We start from the raw sequence: 12,064 nt of genomic DNA, 5'->3' as shown, positions 1-12,064 counted from the left end.
CACCCTCATTCTCTAACTCCGCCTCTTCTTGGGGTTCTTCCTCAATTAAAGGGTCACTCCCTACTACCTTCCCACTCCTTGTTGTCACGGCATACAAAGGTTTTGGGTTGACTCCTTGACTTGGGATGTGAGAAGAAGAAGGAGAAGAAGAAGAAGGGGATGAATTAGATGCAAGTTGAGCAATTTGAGTCTCAAGCATTTTCATATGAGCATTGGTTCGTTTTTGAGCCTCTTCATGCTTCTTTTGATCCTCCTCACGCATTTTTAAAAGAGCATCTAATTTAGCCATCACGGGATCTATTGGAGGGGCTTCAATTTGAAGAGGTTGTTGAGGTGGAGGAAGTTGGGGTTGATGGAAACCCGGAGGCCTATTAGTTTGGGCATAGTTAGAAACAAATTGGCCCCTATTGCCTCCGGTGCCTTGGTTAGGAACATTCATTTGTTGATTATTTCCCATGTTACCTTGGTCACCAAAATTTTGATTTTGATGGTCTTGGTATCGGGGATTAGGTTGTTGGTTTTGATTACCATATCCTCTTTGGTTAGAGTAGCCCCTTCCATTGAAATTGGAAGGGCCTCCCCCACCATGGTATTGGTTATCATAACCACCACCGTTTTGGTTCCAACCACGGTTTCCACCTTGATTCCAATTCCCCATTTGATTGGAGTTTGGCCTCAAGTTTCCTACATTTCCCATTCTAGGAGCAAAATTCATAGCATTGACATTTTCCATATTACTATCATGTTCATGGGAAGGGGGTTGAACTTCACAAGCATAGACACATTGAGAGGTATCATGATCATAGGTTTCACAATTAGAACAAAACATGCACCCTTGGGGCATTGTATTGTAAGAAGAGGGGGAGGAAGTATCCATACCATTGCCTCCCTTGGTTGAAGGGGAGATATTACCATGAGGGTTGGGCCTTTCTTTCATCAATTCATCCATTTGCTTGGTCATTTTGGAGATTTGGGTAGAAAGGTTGTTGATTGCGTTGGCTTGCTCCAATGCATAAACGCCCTTGCTAGAAGTAGCATCCCTTTCTCCTTCGTACCAATCATCATAGTGCTTTGCGGCTTCCTCTATAATACACTCCACTTCATGCTCTCCTTTGTTCATAATTGGACCACCGGCCGCGGCGTCTAGGCTTGTTCTTCCTTGAGGTGTGAGACCTCCATAGAAAGTGTGAATGAGTTGATACTTGGGTATCCCATGGTGTGGGCATTGACGTTGAAGCTCTTTGTATCGTTCCCATGCCGCACTTAGAGACTCACCACTCTTTTGGCGAAAACCTTGAATCAAAGACCGAGCCTCGGCGGTCTTCCTATGGTTATAAAACCTCCTCAAGAAAGCCGTAGTCACTTGGTCCCATGTCGTGAGAGAATTAGGGGGCACCTCCTTCTCTAGCCATTCTAGACCTCTCCCAATTAGCGAAAATGGAAACATTTTGAGGCGAATATATTCTTGAGTCACTCCATTGGCCTTTATTGTGTCACAATATTTCTCAAACTCTTTTAGGTGCTCATGAGGACTCTCAAACTTTCCACCCGAGAATTGTTTCTTCTCAATCAAGGCAATCAAATTAGGCTTGATCTCGAAATTGTTGGCTTGAGTAGTAGGAGTTAGGATCCCACTTTGCGCTCTAAAAGCTTCGGGGGCCCCAAGACGACTCAAAGGCGTATTCTCTCCCATTTTAGAACCTTCTTTACTTTCAAACTTATAGGCTGAGAAAGGGTTGATTTCTGAATTCGAAGATGATTTATGGCTATCTAATTCTTCACTTGAGGGTGAAGAGGGTGGAGTATCCTCTAATTCTCTTACTCCTCTCGTTGGAGTGCGGGAATTTCTACTCCTTGCTCTTGCTTCTCTTCGAAGTAGGGACAAAGACCTCTCTAGCTCTGGATCGATGGGAATTAAAGATCTTGAGCGGGTTCGTCCTCTGTTCATACAACAAAGCTAAGAAGAACGTAAGCACTGACAAGTAACAAAAGTAGCGAACACTAACAAATAAAGGTGAGATAGTCTTAAACAAGCAATGAAATAGCAATGGAAACCGTCGTCCCCGGCAACGGCGCCAATTTGACAAGGAAATAATCGTGTCGTTGAGCGACTACACCTAAGTCAAATTAATTTATAACGCTCTACCAACCTAATACGTGTATAGGGTAAATAGAGGGGTCGAACCACAGGGAGACATGCATAAACACCGCATTCACTACTTAAGACTTTAAGCTATCTCGGGACAAGAAGTATGAATAACTAAGAGATTAAACTAAGGATTAAGAATGATTAAAGATCAATATAACTAAACACCAAGGGAAGTGGGTAGATGTAGATGTCACTTGATCATGCAATAACACAGAAGCAAAGCAATGGTAAACTAAGCATGCAAGAATATCGAAATAAAGCTCGATCTAACCGCCTTCCGGGGTTAATCGATTCCTCCTAACATAGCCTCTATGCTTCCACATTAGAACCATATATTAGAAGGTGCAAACAAAGAATTATCGATAGTAATGAATCTCGACTAAGTCAACTTCCGTTACTTGTTAGTAAAGACTCATCTTTGATCAACTAACAATGTGCACTTGCAAGAAAGACCAAAGAATATCAAGCATACAAAGACTTTAATCACCATTAACATAACCCCCAACATCATAAGCATGAATCAATTAACAACTACACCATCCCCACACCCTTGGCTAGGTGACTACTCACAAATCATATTGAAGACAATTTCAATCATCAAATCAATAAGCATCAACATGATCAATAAGCAAAGAAGGAAAATCAAAATAAGCAAACAAAACTAGATACAAAAGTAAAGAGAGAGAGTAAGGGATTGCTCATTCATTGAAGATGAAGATTTACAAAGGTTCAATCAAGCTCCTTCTTCAATATCCAAGTTCATCAATAGAAATCCACACTTTCTCTCTCTACTAATGAAGTTTCTCTCTCTAGATTAAGCTAAAAATGTAGAAAATTAAAACTAAGTTAATCCCCCAAAACGTTCTAAGAAAGGGACTTATATAGTCCGTACAGAGTCAGCTGACAAAAGGAGAGGTCCGACCGAACAAATGGGAAGGTTCGGCCGGACTACAGGGTAGGTTCGGCCGAACCATGGGTAGGTTCGGTCGAACCTCCCTGATCCTGGTCTGGTCGAACTCCTGCGGTTCGGCCACTCCTGCAAAACTGCCGATTTTCATCTTGCCCCTGCCTCGAAGTTCGGCCGAACCACTGAGCAGGTTCGGTCGAACCTCCGTGATCCTGGTCTGGTCGAACTCCTGCGGTTCGGCCACTCCTGCAAAACTGCCGACTTTCATCTTGCCCCTGCCTCGAAGTTCGGCCAAACCACTGAGCAGGTTCGGCCACACCTTGGTTCGGCCACACCATCAGGAGGTTCGGCCGAACCTCTTCTGAATCATGCTTCCTCTAGCCTCCTTTGAGCTTAGCTTCCTCCTCTTGAAAATCTCGATGGTTCCTACAAAGCATAAGCATGAAAAGCACAGTAAGAACAAAGCGGGAAGACTAAGAAAAGGGAGGATAAAGGAGAAAGAAAAGAGAAAGCAAAACTAAGTAAAATTGCTTAGAGAGAAGGCAAAACAAGTGCAAACGAGGGGAGAATCCTTAGAGAAAAAGGATAAAAAGAGTGGCATAAATGCCACTCATCAGAGAGAGAGAGAGAAGAATTAGAGAATTAAAGTTATTAAAAAACGGAGGTCTAGGGACCATATTTATAAGAAAATAGTTCGGAATTGTTAGAAAAGAATCAGAGTTCGAAAAGGAATAAAACACACTCTTGTCGCCAACGACAGTGCTCGTCGCTAGGCGACGAACCTGTCGTCTGGCGAAGTAGGAGGTTTTCAATGCGTTTTCAACGCGGAATCCACTTCTCAATAAAATTGAGTCGTAAAATCCGTGTTAAGGGTAAAATTGTATTTTCTTATAAAACCCTTTTTTATTCCAAATAAAACGCATATACATAATTATCAATCCTAATCCTATTAGGATTTAAAAGAACCTTCAAAATGATTCTAGAAGACAATAATCAATCCTGATAGCTTTAGGAATGATAATTAACAATTGGCCCTCCTTTAGATCATTGGGCCGCATATAAGAACCAAACCGGGCCTAGTTTAGTATTTTGGTCATAACTTACTCATTATTTATCGGAATTGGGCTTATAATATATCGTTGGAAAGTTCTTTTTGAGCCCCAAGAAACTGCACCATTATTGGACCCTTTTCATGTACCAAACCAAAACGGAATTGCTATTTTCATAAAATAGAGCAGGTTTTCGAAAACAGAAAGAAAGATTTTTATTAAAAACCAACCGCAATATTAGACTTTTAACACTTTCACTTCATTCGATTATGATTAGATGCGAAAAGTATTCATCACTGGGTCTGGTTTTGGGGAGACACAAATGGGTGTCTACAGAAGGCACCACATTGATTGAGTTTGGAGAAACTTATGTTTCGAAAACAAAAGTCAAAGTAGCGATAGGGATGGTGAATGATTTAGAAAGTTCTTCGTTCCTAAATCATTCTTGTAATGCCGATACCTGTAAACTAGAGTTAGTTAAATAGATAAAAGAGTTAAGAAATGCGTATCTTGCACCGTCGAGCACACGTCTCCGTAGGGAACCGATTTGTTGCTTTTGCTGTTTTAACAACCTTCCATAAGCTAGGAAACGCCATCTTGTTGTTTCGATGTTCACTTGCCTCTGAACAATGGAGCTTTTTTTTATATGTCCACGCGTCTCTGGAAAAAGAGCTTGGAATTATATGCCCACGCGTCTCCGAGCAAAGAGCTTTGACGATCTTCCTCGAGGTAGGGGACACCGCTTGAAGACTACCACGCTTGCAGCTGCCATCAATTTCCGCTATTTTATGACCACCTTCCATATCCTCGGGACCATAATCGAAGATAACTTTGCTTGAAATCACCTCCTATTTTCTAAGAGCCTTCCTCATCCTAGGGAACGCCGCCGAAGATAACTTTGCTTGAAGCCATCCTCTATTGTTTGTGACAACCCTCCGCAAGCTAGGGAACACTCTCAAAGATATCTTCGCTTGAAGTCGTCCTCAGTTGTTGCGATAATATTCTGAAGAAAATTACTGAAGACCAATGCTTTTTGATCCTTAAAGCTCTCTTGAACTTTGCTGCCCTGATATTTGCCGAAATTTCCATGGTGCCAGTACGTCGGCACATTTTGCTGCTTATGAACCATTACGTTGGTGCTTTTTGCTGCTTGTGAACCATTATGTCGGTGCTTTCTGCTTCTTGTGAACCATTATGTCGGTGCCTTTGTGATGGGCCAATGTTTTGGCGCTTTAAGCTAAGTGAGATGGTCAATTATCAAGTCGATCAATTTTTGTGATTGTAATCAAGCCGATTACTAAATCATGTCAAATTGCTTACAATGGCTAACTAGCGTACCAAGGAACCAAAACTGCTTCATGAGGTCCACATAACCATATTACGGGGCTACATACTATGTCGCCACACTAGTACCTACTGGAAGACACTGTCTCCGCGCATTTTGCTTGGCGCCAGGCGACAATTTTGTCGTCTGGCACTGCGCTCGGAATTTTTTAATAAAACTCCTTTTCTTCTTCATTTCACCGTTGATGCTGCTATTTGCTCGTGTTTTACTCCAAACATCAATTCACTCGTTCTCGCTCATTTCTCAACCTAAATTCGCTTAAACTTCATGCAAATTGAAGCTTATTTCATCTAGTTTCTTGATATATATAAGTTTTCTTCAAACTCACTCGAATTTGTTGAATTTTGCTCGTGTTAATTCACAAATTTTTTGAAAATTCAAAACTTATTTTTCCTTAATTTGATTTATTTGTAAAAATTTTTTGCCACAAAATGGCTTGTTTATTTTTGTATATTGCGTTGGAAAAGTTTTGAGACTTGTTTGACTCAATTTGGTGGAGAAACGAATAATTTACCATTGTTGAACCTCTTGAGGTCGTGAGAAAAATGTTATCCGTTCATCGCGTTTTTGATAGCTATTCTTGTAAAATTTGTCACAATAATTGTTAAAGTATTGCAAGGAAATTGTTTTATTGCTTTAAAATGCTATTTATGCTTGAATTGAAATAATGCTCTGTTTTAGTACTGCGTACTTTGTTTTTGCGAACATAGTATCATGTGGCTAGGCAAACCATAGATACCATAGGGCCTTAATATTTGTTTTTCCGAATAATATAGTAGGGATAGACAACGCGACTCTAGATCACGGTCTAGGGACACTCGTCGAGAGCACGAGCCCGTTGGCGAGGGCGAGGAGCCATCCACCTCTCAAGGACCCTTCCCAAAGTGGGATGATGTAGACACCCATTTGTGTCTCCCCAAAACTAAACTCGGTGATGAGTACCTTTCGCGCCGAATCATAATAGAATGAAGTGAAAGTGTGGAAAGTTTTGTGTTGCGGATAGTTTTAATTTCTTTTCTCTTCTCTCTGTTTTTGAAAACTTATTTTAAGAAAAACACCCAATCCAGTTTTGTTGGTCCATGATATGGTCCAATAGTAGTGTAGTTGGATAGGGCTTGACAAGAGCTTTCCAACGATATATTATAAGCCCGATTCCGATGAATATTGAGGAAGTAATGGCCAAATTACTTAACTGGGCCCGATTTGAGCCTCATATGCGGCCCAATGATCTAGAGGAAGGCCTAATATGGAATATCATTCCTAATGCAATTAGGAATGGTTTTAGTCTTCTAGATTCTTCTAGAGGTTCTTTTCATTCTTAATTCAATTAGAATTGATAAATTGACTTTTGTTGACTTTTCAGAGTTTTAATTAGAATCAAAGAGTATTTTTGAGGAAAAGTACGATTTTATCCTCCTGTACGACAATTTCTATCTGATTTTTAGAAAACGCGTGAATTTCTAAGTCATCACCAAACGCCAGCTGTAGCGCCTGACGCTACGCTTGGCACCTGGCGCTAGCCTTGGCGTTTGGCGCCAAGGTCAGCATTTGGCGCTAATTCCTGTTTTATGCGTTAGAACTCTGTTTTTGATATTTTATCTTTTTGGCTTATTTTCTTTATAAATAACGTCGTAAATACTCCGTTTTCATTCATTCACAATCAGGAATTTTCACCAACTCTCATCAAGATTTTCTTGATTACATTCTCTCTCTTTTCTAAACTAGCTTTCTCACAAATATAAAAATTCTGCATTCATTAGATTTAGATACACCTAGCCATATTAAAAGTTGCCTTCGCCCTAGACGCGAAAGGTTGAATTTTTGAGGGTTTGATCCCAAATCTCTCTTTCAATTATTATTTAATTTAATTGTTTTAATTATTATTTTCCTTGAAGTTACTAACGTGTGTATTTTGTTATTAGAAAGAGGTACGAGGCATCGAAGTAAGTATTTTAATGGTTTTTATTGATGTTATGATGTAGAAATCATGTTTAGGTTGTTATTATGATATTCCTAGTATCATGTCTAGGGTAATTTTAATACCAAGTATGATTGTTATGATGCCTTTTATGTTCTTCCTAATATTTATTCATGTTAGTATCATGTTAGGGCTAAAGCTTTGATTTTTATTGTTTAGTGACATGCTAGGGCTTGTTATTAATCTTGTTAGTATCATGCCTAGGATCTTGCTTGTATTATGCTTTAACGGTGATATGATTATGGTTTTATGATTATAATTATTATGATGATTATTATGATTTATTATGTTGCTTTATATTTATTGTTGTTGCTTGATCACGCCTTTTATGCATGTTTAAAGGGAATTTGTACGTGTAATCACGTTTAATAAGATAATTAATGATCTTTTTTAGGTTTAATATGATTACTCCCTCTGTCCCAATTTACTTGCAACATTTTGACTGGACACGCTTGTCGATGCACATGTTTGACCGTTGATATTTTTTATTATACATTTATATAAGTTATAAAAAGTTTATATTAAGAAACTATACATTAAAATAGACCCAACAACATCTTACATGATTACATTGACTTTCATATAATAATTGAAAAATATGGTCAAGGAGAGATGTGTGAATAGTGCAAAATGTCAAACCGTTGCAAGTATTTGGGATGGAGGGAGTATAATTCAAGTGATCGCCAAAAATAGTTTTATTTGTGCATTAATATTCAACCAACATAGATAAACAAGTTTAGGTTAATCCTATTGATTGCATGTTAGTCAGAAAGCGCATATGAATACGATCAGAATAAAGTAGAGGCCTATTATAAGGGCAGGTTCAATCTCTTTTAGGTTGGATTTGTACCTTCTTCCCCGAACCCTATTTGGTTCTAGACCTTATGGAGTTGACGATCTCTTGGATCGTTAAGGGGTGTAACCTTCACCTCACGAACGATTAACAAGTTCTTAAAAAAACTTGTTGGCGACTCTTTTGCTCTATCTTCTTTCCCTTTGGACGCCACCTTACTTTAGTGTATGATCACAGTGGGGTTCAAGCTAGGGGATTAACGCTTGAAATATTCCCTACAATTTTTGGCGACTCCGCTGGGGAGGATTTCTTTTTTAATTCCTGAATTTGTTTCGGCAATGATTTAGAATGAGTGGATGAGACTCGAAACGTTCTAAGTATTTCATGTGCGTAATTTTGATTGACATTATTGTCATATGCATAAAAAAAAAAAGAACTCATTGGAAAGACCATCCGTAATGAGTTAATACATAGGATTTTACACGTAGGAAATTTGAGAAATATCTTTCACAACTAGGACCGAAATAACACTGCGCGAAACTGGAAAATTTTATCGACCACAGAAAGCTGCTGAGACATGTAGGAATTATCGTCAAGGACTAGAGAATTAGCGCCAGAATTTTAACTGTAGCGCCAGACGACAGTTCTTTCCCCAGGCGCTACAGCTAAAACTTGGCGCCAATCTCTTTTTGCTGCCGCCAAATTCTTCCAATGCCGAACTAGAAATATGCGTTCTAATTTCGATCAGTTTTTCGTATTGTTTGCTCGATCCTACTCCCTGATTGAATTTTTCTCACTTTTCAGAAACCCATATGTGTTCTACATATGGACATAACCTTCTGGGAATTCATGATCCATCTACCTGATTGAACGCTCTGAGCAATAAAGGGTACATCCGAGAATGCTGAATTCACCAAACCATGGAAGAGATTTTTTCTAAAACTCGCGGTGTCCAATCCACTCGCGCCAACCCTTCACGGTTAGGCTTCCACGCGGTGCATCCGGAAAATTAACCATGGACCCTCTATTGACTAAACCATATCTCGAACTTTAGAGAACTAGAGCCATGGTTAGGTTGCAAACTCATTGCATCATATTGTGCCTACTTGTCTAATGCATATACTATGTTTTCTGAACAGTTTGTTTGACTTAAAGAACTTTGCCTAATTAATTAATTAATTAACTAATTTGAATAAATAAAATCTAATATTTTAATCATAATTGACCTAGTACGACTTTAAGCATGCCCCTGTTGATTAATAACACCGAAAACAGTCTTAGATTGAAGCTCTATCATTGGCGCCAAAGTCTGAACTGTAGCGCCACTCTGTGGAGTGTGGCGCCTGGCGACAGCTCTGTCGTCTGGCGCTACACTACAAAGAGAGGCGCTAGTCCTGTCGTTTTGACGACAGTTCGGATTATTGATCGAGTCATCACTTTGTGTCTAATTAACCAGTTCGCTAATTAATTCGGTTAATTTTCGCTTTCAATAGTACTTGGTTGAGTCATTAATTGAGTTTAGGTACTAAGTCCCATGGTCTTACACATGAGTCCAAATATGTCACTTACACTCAACGCACACACCAATACACACACTTTGACCATGTCTAAGAGAGTCTTGTATGCGCGTTTTTTTTTTCCGTCATTTTTTTAGGGGGTAAGTCGGATATTAACCCTCCAATTTAAAAACTATACTTGGTTCCCTAAAAATATACACATTATTTTTGCCTAAAAAATATGCACCCATTTTTTAAATTTTTTCCTCTTTTAAAAACCGTAAAGTCAAGTTGATTCGAGTCAAGTAATTAAAATGCAAATTGGTTTAAATTACAGCGCTTGTCAAGAAAGGAAGGACGGTTAATCAAAGACAACCTTTTCGTACAATTCCAACTTTTTGACAAAACCATAGCTCGTAAGAGGAAAGCTAGGACAATAATGGCAACATAAGAAGAAGTCAATGAGCTTAGGAACCAACTGGTTACCTTGACTGAGTCACTAATGCTCCTCACACTTAAAATCGATGATCCCGTGAAACAACAACAGATGGACCTCATGCAAGAGAGTCTAAGCAAGCTATCCAGCGACTACAAGTTTCAAGGGCTTACTTCACAAGGGGTCTCGGTTGACAAAGACCTTCTTCTGCAGAAGTTCAATGCCAACGAAATCCCGAAATTCAAAGCAACTAATAACCCTTATTTTCATTTAAGAGCCTTCGAAACAATAATGAGTACTAAGGGTATCGATAAGAAGGTGTTCCCCTCTCTGTTCTCACTATCTCTCGACACTGTTTGCCAACAATGGTTCTTTTCTCTCGAAAAAGAAAAGACCTCCACCTGGGAATCTATAGCAAACGCTTTTGTTGATAGGTACAAATGCAACATTCAAGTTGAGACTGACCATAGGGAGCTTGAAATCCTCAAGCAGAAAGAAAACGAAGGCTTCACCTCTTTCTTTACTAAATGGAGAAAAACCTCATTTAAGATGATCGAGATGCCAAGTGAAAAAGAATCTGTAAGGTTGTTCATCAAAAACCTTCAAGAAAAATATTCCAAGCATCTCAAATATAAAAACAATCTCCACACCTTCAAGGTTGTCTACGACATTGGGATCAATATTGAAGACGACTTGGCTAAGTTAAAAGCTGCCAACAATAACTCCAACAGTGGCTGGAAAGGAAAGAAGAATGACAACTCTTCTTCTTCCAAAACCACCCACTCAAACAACGTTAGCACTTTTAACATAGGTGAAGTCCTTAATATGAATAACCAAGGACAAAAGAAACCATTTAGGAGGAACTTTACTCCTATTGGCATGAGTTATGACACCACATGCGATCGATTAAATGCAAAATGTCTTATAACTCATATTGGACCATTTGGGGAACCACCAGTTGAAAATTGGTCGGCTTATTAAAACCCCAATGCACACTGTAAGTATCACCAAGGTAGGGGCCATCTCACCGAAAAATGTTGGAAGCTTAAGGAAGCTATCCAAGACTTAATCGACAACAACAAGCTGCCATTGCCCCCTGCCAGTAAGAAGCCAAGTATTGATAATGCACCTCTCGCTCATACGTCGGCTATCTCTGATGAGGAAAACGGGGTTGACCCCTCGTCTCTCATTAAACCTGTCAAAGAAATCCATGCCATTGAAGAAGACGAGGAGATCTTCTTCGACGCCATGGATAGCCTTCCAGAACCGGCAAGTAAAGAAGATATACAATTGCTCACACTGTCTATGATGGAAGGATCGTGTTTGCTACGTGAAGCTCTCAAGGCTATAAAGGAACTTCAGTAGAAATATGACGAGATTCCACTCCCGAAAGATGTACCTAAGAGAGAATTCACACCCATGAGAACGACTTGTGAGGCAAAGTGTTTTCCTTTACAAGTCAATGAAAAACCCAAGAAGAGTAATAGAATTTACACACTAATTGGGATCCCATATGCACAAATGTTCGCAATGCTCTCCGAGAGTGGCGAGATCAAACTTCTTGAACCGAGACCATTCGAATCAATGAAAAGGACAGATAGATATTACTGTCAGTATCATCAATCAAGGGTTCACACTATCGAAAACTGTTTTAAATTCAAGGATTTAGTTCATAAAATGATTGATGAAAAGAAACTAGTCCAAGTTCCACAAGAAGACGATGCAACCATTTATGGAGTTTGGGACAGTGATGAAGAAGACGTCTATTTAAAAGATATAGTAGGATCTCCACCTTCTGTTTCATACGCCATGGATGACTTTTTGGCTAAAAAAGACTCATCGATAGACGTCCTCATAAGATCCGGGAGAATGCAACCTCCCGTTTCAACACAACCCATGCCAACCACACAA

The 12,064-nt window shown here is 39.4% G+C and overlaps 1 non-coding gene across 1 annotated transcript; it reads left to right on the top strand.

The window, feature by feature from the left end:
• Positions 1 to 1,208: 1,208 nt before the first annotated feature.
• On the top strand, positions 1,209 to 1,314 carry LOC145633489 (small nucleolar RNA R71). Its single transcript, XR_014112813.1, has one exon. It is a non-coding gene; the product is annotated as a small nucleolar RNA R71 (small nucleolar RNA).
• Positions 1,315 to 12,064: the final 10,750 nt, after the last annotated feature.

This window comes from Chenopodium album, chromosome 5 (assembly GCF_948465745.1).
Source record: "Chenopodium album chromosome 5, dcCheAlbu1.1, whole genome shotgun sequence".
Classification (NCBI taxonomy): domain Eukaryota; kingdom Viridiplantae; phylum Streptophyta; class Magnoliopsida; order Caryophyllales; family Amaranthaceae; genus Chenopodium; species Chenopodium album.
The sequence above is the reverse complement of the archived record's forward strand: the minus strand, read 5'-3'. Positions and strand labels throughout refer to the sequence as shown.